This window comes from Rattus norvegicus, chromosome 5, assembly GCF_021556685.1.
Source record: "Rattus norvegicus strain SHRSP/BbbUtx chromosome 5, alternate assembly SHRSP_T2T, whole genome shotgun sequence".
Classification (NCBI taxonomy): domain Eukaryota; kingdom Metazoa; phylum Chordata; class Mammalia; order Rodentia; family Muridae; genus Rattus; species Rattus norvegicus.
Window position 1 is genome coordinate 12299062 of NC_141538.1, and position 13364 is coordinate 12312425.

Sequence of the window (13364 nt, forward strand, 5' to 3'; positions counted from 1 at the left end):
AAATAAGCATCTAGAGAAAATGTAAATATTAAACAGGGCAAGGGAGAGACATTCAAAGATGATTCGGTGAATACAAGAACATACAGCTTCAAAGATTATAAACATAAAAAATTATAAAAAAAACCTTTCAGAGTAAAATGAAAATATGGTCTATAAGAAACATCACTGTACTTAAAACAAAAAAGAGAACTCTGCTAACAAAAACCATTTCTGCTGGTGAGATGGCATTACAGTCAAGAGGATTTTCAGTGCTTGCAGAGGATCTGAGTTTGGTCCTAGCACCCATATGTAACTACTCCTGCTAGCCTGTAACTATAGCTCCAATGACCTGCATACACTTTTCTGGATTTCACACGTATCTGCATGTGCGTGTGCGCACACAGGCATGCACACATGCACACACACACATATACCACACACACACACAACACACACACACAAATACCCATATACACACACATACACATGATATAAAATATAGATTTTAAACAAGGAATATAAGGAAATACAGAATTAAAAATGGAACACAATAGAAAAAAGACAGAATTTTTTTCCAAAATAAAAAAAAATTAGTAAGAACATTTTAAAGTAAAATTTTAAAATTATATGGTAAGCATCTTCTGATATTTTTGAAATAGGTAATAAAGCAAAGAAAGATCAAATAGAAAAGGGTCAGAAAAATAAACAAAACATATGTTAATAAAAATTTCCCTGAAGGACAAGTCCAGTGAGTACTCAGTACGTGGCTGAAAATAGAACCCGAAGGTGCAACTTTAGTAAACCTCTGTGGACTAGATGAACCCTAAAGCTTTCTTTATGGAGAGAGAGCAGATTCAGAGAACAAGGCATTGAACATAAGGGAGATTTTCTCCCTTGATTCTTGAGAATTTTATATACGTCTACAATAAAATATGATCACTTACAGTACCCATATTCCTCCTGCAACTGCCCTGGCTGCCCCTACATAGCACACCCAATCATCTGTGGATAGTGTGGTCACTGGTGAGTTTCCCATGCTCTAATGGATTCCCGCACACTCATATACCCACAGGTAGCATTAGTTTTACTAAATAGTTTTAAAAAATCAGATTGCAGCTGATTGGAGGTTCTAGGACTCCCTTGGCATATTAAAATAATGGACGCTCATGATCTTTTCATATATATGGAGGAACTTTCACACTACGTGGTAAATTAGACTTAATAGAGAAGTAAATAAGCAAAAAAGTAACAAATAACTGACTCCAGAAGTTGTTTCTGGAAGATTAGCAATTATTACTGCTGGGTTGGTATAGACAGAAAAGTAACATGGGCAGGCAGGATGTGTGTGGTAAGAACAAAATATTTACCTTTGTTACAGAGAGTCCAAAGGTAACAACTGATATTAAAAAGCACAAAGAATTAACGTAAGTATTTATTACTGTGTACAAGTGTAAAAATAAATTTTAGAACAGATACTCCTTATAAAGGGGAGACAGGGATTACTAAACAATCATAGAGAGAAGCAGGGCGAAGAGGGCTAACCAATCAGAAGGATAGAGACTCAGTGAGATTTATTAAATGATTAAAATGTGATTTATATAGAAATATGAAATATGGAAAAGATCTTTACCAATCTTTCATCTGAGAGAAGGCCAATATCCAAAATATACAAAGAACTCACGAAATTAGACTCCAGAGAGCCAAATAACCCTATTAAAAATGGGGTAGAGAGCTAAACAAAGAATTCACAGCTGAGGAATATCGAATGGCTGAGAAGCACCTAAAGAAATGTTCATCATCCTTAGTCATCAGGGAAATGCAAATCAAAACAACCCTGAGATTCCACCTCACACCAGTCAGAATGGCTAAGATCAAAAACTCAGGTGACAACAGATGTTGGCAATGATGTGGAGAAAGAGGAAAACTCCTCCATTGTTGGTGGGATTGCAAACTGGTACAACCTCTCTGGACCCAGCTATACCTCTCTTGGGCATATACCCAAAAGATGCTCCAACATTCAAGAAAGACACATGCACCACTATGGTCATAGCAGTCTTATTTACAAAAGCCAGAAGCTGGAAAGGTCCCAAATGCCCTTCAACAGAGGAATGGATACAGAAAATGTGGTTTATCTATGTGATGGAATACATGAAATTCATCAGCAAATGGATGGAACTAGAAAATATCATCCTGAGTGAAACCCAATCACAGAAAAACACACATAGTATGCACTGATTGAAAAGTGGATATTAGCCCAAATGCTTGAATTACCCAAGATGCAATGCACGAACACATGAAACTCAAGACAGATGACAAAATGGGGATGCTTCACTCCTTTAAAAGGGGAACAAAAATATCCATAGGAGGGGATAGGCATGCAAAGTTTAGAGAAGAGACTGAAGGAACGACTATTCAGATCCTGCCCCATATGTGGCACATATATGTATATACAGCCAACAAAACTAGATAAGATGGATGAAGCTAAGAAGTGCATGCTGACAGGAATGGGATATAGACCTCTCCTGAGAGACACAGCCAGAACATGTCAAATATAGAGGCTAAAGCTAGCAGCAAGCCACTGAACTGAGAATGGGAACCTCGGTGGAGGAATTAGAGAAAGAACTAAAAGAGCTGAAGGGGCTTGCGACCCCAAAAGAACAACAATGCCAACCAACCAGAGCTTCCAGGGACTAAACCACTACCCAAAGTCTATACACGAACTGGCCCTGGGTTCCAACTACATATGTAGCAGTGAATAGCCTTGTTGGGGCACCAGTGGAAGGGAAAGCCCTTGGTCTTGTCAAGGTTGTACCACCAGTGTAGGGGATTGTTGGGGGGGGGCGGTAATGGGGGTTGGAACACCCATATTGAAGCGGAGTGAGAGGGGTTAGGGGGCTGATCGACAGGAAACCTGGAAAGGGAATAACATTTCTAATGTAAATAAGAAATACCCAATTTAATAAAAATGGAAAGAAAAAAAGAAATATGAAAGATAACTAAAACTAAACAGAAATTCTGAAAATTAGAAAGCAACAGAAATAGAAAATCACATAAGTACAAGAATTCCTCAAAGCTAGTATTGTTCATGTAGAAGTGATGCTTCAATATAAGAATTCCTGAAACTCTGTTTAAAAATTAAGCAACCCAGGAAAGAGAATTCGTGGACCAAGGTGGCAACACAAATTCATTTTTAAAAGTTATACAAACTATAGCAAAAATTAGATTTGATCCCAAATTGGAAATTATCGATGAGGTGATAACATCCCTGGGATGGTTCTCTGTGATGATTTATTAAAACTAGGAAATTATTCCTCCCACAGGGCATTTACTGATATTTTTAAAAATTTCTTATGCTTTTAATTCATAACTCGTTTTCTGGGACTCTTTCCAAAGGAAATAAAATCAGAATTGTAAATAAAATGTTGTGCTTGGGAACTCTCCTTATATTACTGTTTTCTTGGTTTGGGTGCTCACGGTATTGTGTGTTGTGACGGTTTCTCAGACTAGAATAATGACTTGTGTGCTATTCTAGATATAAATTGCTGGTAGAAAATGAAATAGAGAGAAGAAAATGGTTAAACAGTTAAAAGCACACTTATTAAAGAATCAATAAAGTGAAAATGTCCGTAAATGGCAAACCAGAAGTGTATGAACCTGTTTTCACACAGGGAACTGTGCAGAGACTCAAAACCTTCATTTTGTATTATAGAAGTATGTGGCATTTATTTTGCCATAGCATTTCAAATAATGACATTGGGAAATGATGTTTGTGTAGTAAGTGTGGGCAGTACTATTTCACAGCAGTATATTTTCCCCTGTGGAAGATACGCTTCATTTGCCTCAGTGAGTGTCCTCTCTGTCGATGTGTATTCCTCTACAGGATGATGTAATGCTGTTTCTGTGCCTGTTGAACATATACATATAATGGGACTGAGATGGAGTTCAGTAATTTCATTATATCATCAGAACAGATTTCATTTTAAAAATATTAACTTTTTCTACATTGGAGTCCAGTACTAGGAAACACAGAAGCAAACAAATTTTGAGTCAAATGCTACGGAACTGAAACATAAACAGACTCAAAAACGTCAGCAACAACCCCTAAAAATCCACACACAGAACTGTCATCACAAAATTTGTGAAACTGATCCAGGGAGGGCATAATGACAAATATTCTTCAGAAATTATTTTACTTGTGCAGTATGGCAAAATGCATAAAGAATCCTTATGTTGGTTTTGTTTTAGTGAAAAGACTCTGAAACATATAAACAAACAAAGTTACAAATAAATTTGCTTTTGAAATAAAACAGAGAAAGAAAGCTTCCTTGAGAGATAGGAACATAATAGAAAGTCACAGTGATTGATGAGTTATGATCACTGTAACTGGAAAATAGGCTTGCTAAACAGAATGAAGTTCAGGGGCAGGTATTTTCATGTCTCTAAGGAGAACTTGGTGGCAACTGCATTAGCTTTGGAATTAAGAAACTATTGCATAGAAGCATTGGGGAAAGTCCATTTATAACATGGAGAAGATACGTTTCATGAGTCTCGCTATGAAAAGTACACACAGAAAGCTAATCACATGCTTATCTCTGGGAGCATATGTAAACATGGGCAAACATTAGAGAATTTGGCAATATCAGATGGTAAATTCTATTCAACAAAAGGCATCAAAGGGGAAAAAAACAGGAGATGGGTATCAAAATAGGACTTTGCCATCTCAAAAAACTGGAGACCATTCGAAGGCTAATGTAAATACATGTTTTTCCTTTGTTTTTATTGTGTGGGCTAGTTAACTTTTGTGTTGAATCTTTCTATAGCCCACACTGGTCTTGAACTCATGATTCTCTGCCTTCAGCCTAGCCTAGCACCACTGATCCTAGAACATTGTTTTACTTCCTTCCTAAAGTTGTGAGGATGGAAGACATATTCATGTATATCAACTAAGCTCCTAGTCTATGAGCTCTGTCCCTAGCTTGAAACCAAATGAAACACATGGTCCAATCCAAAGGGAAAAGTGGTCAAGAAAATACAGAGCAAAGAATAGTAAAATATATTGTCCCTCACTAGAAATAAGATAGATGCATTTTAATTTACAAGATCCCTTTTTATATCTACTAGAATGGCAAAAGGTAAGTGTTTTTAATACCTACCAGGGGTAAATACCTACAGAAATAAATATTTCCACTTCCGATCGAAGCTCTGGTGACAAGTTTGACAGCATATAATAAAGATGTGCACCTACCTTCTGACCTGACCAGCAATTCCACTCTTCCGTAAGCATCCCAGGGGACTCAGTCATAGGGGAACAGATGAGATCAGAAGAAGGTGGGGGCAATTCAGATTTCATTTCCAGGAGAACATTTGACTACAACATGATCTCTGCAGTCAGTACTTAGCTGTAGCCAAGAGCTGAAAATGACCAGCAGAGTACATAGAAACCAATACACATGACCCAATACCATATCTGAACAATGCAATGAAAGGCTCAGTAAGCCACTGTGACTGTTTCTGGAATACAAAAGTAGTTGATGAATACTCAGAGAACATTGTGTTAATAATACACAGGACGAGCATGGCTGTGATTGTGGCTCTTGAGAGTAGCACAGAAGATGGGAGGAAGAAGATTAACATAGCACAAGGGAGTTATTTCCTGACTTCTCTTCTTTGCTATGTCTGTTGCTAGTCTACCATCTTACTATAAAGTTTCTGTAATCTATTAGGGTTTCTAAATCAAGTAATTATGTGTGTGTGTGTGTGTGTGTGTGTGTGTGTGTGTGTGTAAAAGGCCATTAGCTCCTCTAGAATCACAAATAGTTTTAAGTTGCCCAACATAAATGTTAGGGTCCGAATTCCAATCTTCTAGAAGAGCAGCAAGTGCTTTAACTGCTGAGCTATCTCTCCAGCCTCCAGAAAGTTATATTTTATATTAGGAAACACAAGAATCTATCACCAGGTAAGAAATCAGAATAAAATGGTAAGGCATAAAAAATATATTTGAAAGTTATGAATTGAAGCATGTTAAAATCATGTGACAGTGGTATGAAACTCAGCCTTAGGTTCTCATGTTAGAAAAATGATTCAAATTTAGTAAGGTATATATGTAGTTCATAGAACTAAAACTGAATGCAAAATATGTCACAATATAGATGGAAGACAATACTAATAAATTATGGAAAAGATATGTAGAGGAAAAGATTTACAAGACCCTTGGGAAAGAAAAAAGCCTCACAATGATGCTGCTCAAACAAACAAACAAACAAACAAACAAACAAAAACAAACAACAACAACAAAATCCCCCAAAACCAAATGACAAACAGGAATATAGGTAAAGTATAGATTTTGCCACCTGGTGTTTGCCTAAGGCAGTCTTTGTCCTTAAGTGTGAATCTTTTTTTTTTTAAATCTTTATTAACGAGTATTTCTTATTTACATTTCGATTGTTATTCCCCTTCCCGGTTTCCAGGCCAACATCCCCCTATCCTCTCCCCCTCCCCTTCAATATGGGTGTTCCCCTCCCCATCCTCCCCCCATTACCTCCCTCCCCTTAACAATCACGTTCACTGGGGGTTCAGTCTCGGCAGAACCAAGGGCTGCCCCTTCCACTGGTGCTCCTTAAGTGTGAATCTTACACATACTCTTAGGCATACTTTCATAAGAAAGCTGTTTCCTATGAAAGCAACCTTATAAGAGAAGGGGGGATGATACCACATGTATAAAACTCAGTAGAGTATCATAAAAATATTTTAAAAACAAGGGATATAATGCTTCCAAAATAACACAACAACTAAAGAAAAGATTATAGGGCCTAGAAGATGGCTCAGCAGGTAAAGGTGCCTGCTAACAAGACCTGAGTTAAACCCTGTGACCAACAGGTTGGAGGAGGAGAACTTACTGCCTTAAGCTGTCCTTTGATCTCCATACACTTTCTGGGGGACATGTGGATTCCTCTGATTTGCACAGTTTACTTTTTTTTTTAATGTAGCACATGCAAGGGAACACACACACACACACACACACACACACACACACACATACACACACAGACACACTAAAATATATTACAATTTTTAAAAATACATATAAAATATTGATAAAATTGCTGATAGAAAATTTAAAAGCATGATAAAATGCTTCTAAGTAATCTGATGAGGTTAAGATGATACATTCCATTGAATGAAATTAGAAAAAGTAATTCATGATATAAATTAGAAATATAGTACATACTCAATAACAACAGGCTAGATTAAGCATAAAAAGATCATTTAAACCTGAGACTAGGGCTCCCTGCTCCCAAATCAAATGGGGGAGAGAGCTGAACACCCAGAAGTGCGGACCATTCTGAGACCACAGGAACTGCCACTTCTGCTCAACTTTGCCCACATCCCTGGTCCAAGAGGAAAGTGCATAGCACCTGTGCACACAGCAATATAGGAGCAGTCAGTAGCAGGTATCTGCAGTTCTGGGATGTGCCTGGAACTGAACTGAAACAGTAAAACAGCTCCCTGTACACAAATCCCATGGGGGAGAGAGGTGGACCCTCAGAAGTATGAACACTCCTGAGAAATCAGAGGAGACTAACCTCTGCCCACATTCCTAACCCAAGAGGGAATCACCTAGTGCCATCTGTGCCCCCTGGATGCAAGGACCTAGTAGCAGTCAGGGGCAGGACCCTTCAGATTCCTGCCTGGACCAAGAGCTGAAAGGCAGTCACCAGGAGTGCCTACACACCTGAGAGCAGAACACTCTGTTCCCAGAAATGGTTGAAAGAAAACAGGACAACAGGACTACAGGAGGGCTGACACAGAGGCCTACAGGAGGGTCAAGCAACTGTCAGAAACAGCAAGACAAGCTAATGCCAGAAACAACCTGATGGCGAGAATCAAGCACAGAAACCTAAGCAACAGAAACCAAAACTACTTGGCATCATCAGAGCCCAGTTATTCCACCAAAGAAAATACTGGATATCCAAACACACTAGAAAAGCAAGATTTAGACTTAAAATCACATTTTATGATGATGATGGAGGACTTTAAGAAGGACTTAAAGAAATACATGACAACACAAGTAAACAAGTAGAAGTCTTTAAAGAGGAAATACAAAAATCCCTTAAAGAATTACAGGAAAACACAACCAAACAGGTGAAGGAATTGAACAAAAACATCCAGGATTTTAAAATGGAAATAGAAACAATAAAGAAAGCACAAAGGGAGACAACCCTGGAGATAGAAAACCTAGGGAAGAGATCAGGTGTCATAGATGCAAGTATCACCAACATAACAAGAGATAGAAGAGAGAATCTCAGGGGCAGAGGATACCATAGAAAACATCGACAAAACTGTAAAAGATAATGTAAAATGCAAAAAGCTACTAGTCCAGAACATCCAGAAAATCCAGGGCACAAAGAGAAGATCAAACCTAAGGATAGTAGGTATAGAAGAGAGTGAAGACTCCCAACTTATAGGGCCAGTAAATATCTTCAACAAAATTATAGAAGAAAAGTTCTCTAACCTAAAGAAAGAAGAAGCCTACAGAATTCCAAATAGATTGGACCAGAAGAGAAATTCTTCCCATCACATAATAGTCACAACACAAAATACACAAAACAAAGAAAGAATATTAAAAGCAATAAGGGAAAAAGTTCAAGTGACATAGAAAGACAGACTTATAAGAATTTCACAAGACTTCTCACCAGAGACTTTGAAAGCAGGAAGATCCTGGGCAGATGTCATACCGACCTTAAGAGAACACAAATGCCAGCACAGGCTACTATATCCAGCAAAACTCTTAATTAACATAGATGGAGAAACCAAGATATTCCATGACAAAAACAAATTTACACAATATCTTCCCACAAATCCAGCCCTACAAAGGATAGTAGATGGAAAGCTCCAACACAAGGAGAGAAACTATGACTTACAAAAAGCAAGAATGTAATCTCCTGGCAATAAAATCAAAAGAGAGACAAACAAACACAATTCCACCTCTAACAATGAAAATAACAGGAAGTTAAAATCACTATTCCTTAATATCTCTCAACATCAACAGACTCAATTCTCCAATAAAAAGACAAAGACTAACAGACTGTATGTGTAAAGTGGACCCAGCATTTTGCTGCAGGAAACACACCTCAGAGACAAAGACAGACACTAAATCAGAGCAAAAGGCTGGAAAAAAACTTTCCAAGCAAATGGTCCAAAGAAACACGAAGGAGTTGCCATTCTAATACTGGGAAAAAATTGTCATCAAAAAAAAATAAGGATGGACATTTCATATTCATCATAGGAAAAATCCACCAAGATGAACGCTCAATCCTAAATGTCTATGCTGCAAATGCAAGGGCACCTACATTCATAAAAGAAACCTTACCAAAGCTCAAAACACACATTGCACCTCACACAATAATAGTAATAGATTTCAACACCCCACTCTCATCAATGGACAGATCATGGAAACAGAAATTAAACAGAGACATAGAGGAACTATCAGAAGTTATGAACCAAATGGACATAACAGATATTTATAGAACATTCTATCCTAAAACAAAAGGATATATATACCTGCTTCTCAGCACCTCATGGTACTTTCTCCAAAAGTGACCATATAGTCAATCACAAAACAGGCCTCAACAGATACAGGAAGACAGAAATAATCCCATGCATCATGTCAGATCACCAGAGATTAAGGTTGGTCTTCAATAACAACAACAATGACAGAATGCCCATATATATTTATGGAAGTTGAACAATACTCTACTCAGTGACTATTTGGTAAAGGAAGAAATAAAAAAAGAAATTAAAGATTTCTTAGAATTTAATAAAAATGAAGATGCAACATATCCAAACTTATGGAACACAAGGAAAGCAGTGCTAAGAGGAAAACTCATAGCTCTGAGTGCCTGCAAAAAGAAACAGGAGAGAGCATATATCAGCAGCTTGACAGCACACCTAAAAGAAACAAGTATACCCAAGAGGAGTAGAAGGCAGGAAATAATCAGAGCTGACATCAACCAAGTAGAAACAAAAAGAGCTATACAGAGAATCAACAAATCCAGGAGCAGGTTCTTTGAGAAAATCAACAAGATAGATGAACTCTTAGCCAGACTAAATAGAGGGCACAGAAAGTGTATCCAAATTTAAAAAATCAGAAATGAAAAGGAAGACATAACAACAGAATCTGAGGAAATTCAAAAAAATAATCAGATCAAAAAAACCTACAAAAACCCTATATTCAATAAAACAGGAAAATTTGGAGGAAATGGACAATTTTCTAGACAGATACAAGGTACCAAAATTAAATCAGAAACAGATAAACCATCTGAACAACCTCATAATTCCCAACAAAATAGAAGCAGTCATTGAAAGTCTCCCAACCAAACAGAACCTAGGACCAGGTGACTTTAGTGCAGAATTCTATTAGACCTTCATAGAAGACTTCATACCAATACTGTCCAAACTATTTCACAAAATAGAAACAGACAAAGCACTACCAAAATTCTATGAAGCCACAATTAGTCTATACAAAAACTACACACAGACCCAACAAAGAAAGAGGACTTCAGACCAATTTCCCTTATGAATATCGACGCAAAAATAATCCATAAAATTCTCACAAACAGAATCCAAGATCACATCAAAACGATCATCCATCATGATCAAGTAGGCATGCTAGGTTCAATATACAGAAATCCGTCAGTGTAATCCACTATATAAATAAACTCAATGATAAAAACCACATGATCATCTCATTAAATTCTGAGAAAGCATTTGAAAAAATTCAACACCCCTTCAGGATAAAAGTCCTGTAATGATCAGGAATTCAAGACCCATACCTAAACATAGTGAAAGCAATATACAGCAAACCAGTAGCTACCATCCAATTAAATGGAGAAAAACTTGAAGCAATCCCACTAAAATCAGGGGCTAGACAAGGCTGCCCACTCTCTCCCTACTTATTGAATATAGTACTCAAGGTCCTAGCCAGAGCAATAAGACAATGAAACGAGGTCAAAGGGATACAATTTGGAAAGGGAGAAGTCAAAATATCACTATTGGCAGATAGTATACTTAAGTGACCACAAAAGTTGCACAAAAGAACTACTAAACCTGATCAATGACTTAAGCAAAGTGACTGGTATAAAATTAACTCAAACAAATCAGTAGCCTTCTTCTACTCAAAGGATAAACAGGCTGATTAAGAAATTAGGGAAATCACACCTTCACAATAATCCCAAATAATATAAAATATCTTGGTTTGACTTTAACCAAGCAAGTGAAAAATCTGTATGACAAGAATTTCAAGTCTCTGAAGAACAAAATTGAAGAAGATCTCAGAAGACGGAAAGATTTCCCATATTAATGAATTGGCATGAATAATATAGTAATAATGGCCATTTTGCCGAAAGCAATCTACAGATTCAATGCAATCCCCATAAAAATTCCTACTCAATTCTTTATAGAGATAGAAAGAGCAACTTGCAAATTCATTTGAAATAAGTATAACCCAGGATAGTGAAAACTGTACTCAACAAAAAAGAACTTCTGGGTTTACCGGAAGTCCCACACCCGCGGATCCTGGCCCGCAGCAGCTCTCTGCTCCCAGACCCCGTGGGAAAGAGACCTCACCGCCTGGTCAGGTGGGCACTCCTGAGGCTGCAGAGCAGAAGAGACCACCAACACTGCCCACCCCTGCCCACATCCCTGGCCCAAGAGGAAACTGTATAAGGCCTCTGGGCTCCCGTGGGGGAGGGCCCAGGAGCGGCAGGACCCCTGCCTGAGACACCGCCAGAACCTGAAGGAAACAGACCGGATAAACAGTTCTCTGCACCCAAATCCCGTGGGAGGGAGAGCTAAACCTTCAGAGAGGCAGACAAGCCTGGGAAAACAGAAGAGACTGCTCTCTGCACACACATCTCGGACGCCAGAGGAAAACACCAAAGGCCATCTGGAACCCTGGTGCACTGAAGCTCCCGGAAGGGGCGGCACAGGTCTTCCTGGTTGCTGCCGCCTCAGAGAGCCCGTGGGCATCACCCTGCGAGCAAACTTGAGCCTCGGGACCACAGGTAAGACCAAATTTTCTGCTGCAAGAAAGCTGCCTGGTGAACTCAAGACACAGGCCCACAGGAACAGCTGAAGACCTGTAGAGAGGAAAAACTACATGCCCGAAAGCAGAACACTCTGTCCCCATAACTGACTGAAAGAGAGGAAAACAGGTCTACAGCACTCCTGACACACAGGCTTATAGGACAGTCTAGCCACTGTCAGAAATAGGAGAACAAAGTAACACTAGAGATAACCTGATGGCGAGAGGCAAGCGCAGGAACCCAAGCAACAGAAACCAAGACTACATGGCATCATCGGAGCCCAATTCTCCCACCAAAACAAACATGGAATATCCAAACACACCAGAAAAGCAAGATCTAGTTTCAAAATCATATTTGATCATGATGCTGGAGGACTTCAAGAAAGACGTGAAGAACTCCCTTAGGGAAACACAGGAAAACATTAATAAACAAGTAGAAGCCTACAGAGAGGAATCGCAAAAATCCCTGAAAGAATTCCAGGAAAACACAATCAAACAGTTGAAGGAATTAAAAATGGAAATAGAAGCAATCAAGAAAGAACACATGGAAACAACCCTGGATATAGAAAACCAAAAGAAGAGACAAGGAGCTGTAGATACAAGCTTCACCAACAGAATACAAGAGATGGAAGAGAGAATCTCAGGAGCAGAAGATTCCATAGAAATCATTGACTCAACTGTCAAAGATAATGTAAAGCGGAAAAAGCTACTGGTCCAAAACATACAGGAAGTCCAGGACTCAATGAGAAGATCAAACCTAAGGATAATAGGTATAGAAGAGAGTGAAGACTCCCAGCTCAAAGGACCAGTAAATATCTTCAACAAAATCATAGAAGAAAACTTCCCTAACCTAAAAAAAGAGATACCCATAGACATACAAGAAGCCTACAGAACTCCAAATAGATTGGACCAGAAAAGAAACACCTCCCGTCACATAATAGTCAAAACACCAAACACACAAAATAAAGAAAGAATATTAAAAGCAGTAAGGCAAAAAGGTCAAGTAACATACAAAGGCAGACCTATCAGAATCACACCAGCTTTCTCGCCAGAAACTATGAAGGCCAGAAGATCCTGGACTGATGTCATACAGACCCTAAGAGAACACAAATGCCAGCCCAGGTTACTGTATCCTGCAAAACTCTCAATTAACATAGATGGAGAAACCAAGATATTCCATGACAAAACCAAATTTACACAATATCTTTCTACAAATCCAGCACTACAAAGGATAATAAATGGTAAAGCCCAACATAAGGAGGCAAGCTATACCCTAGAAGAAGCAAGAAACTAATCGTCTTGG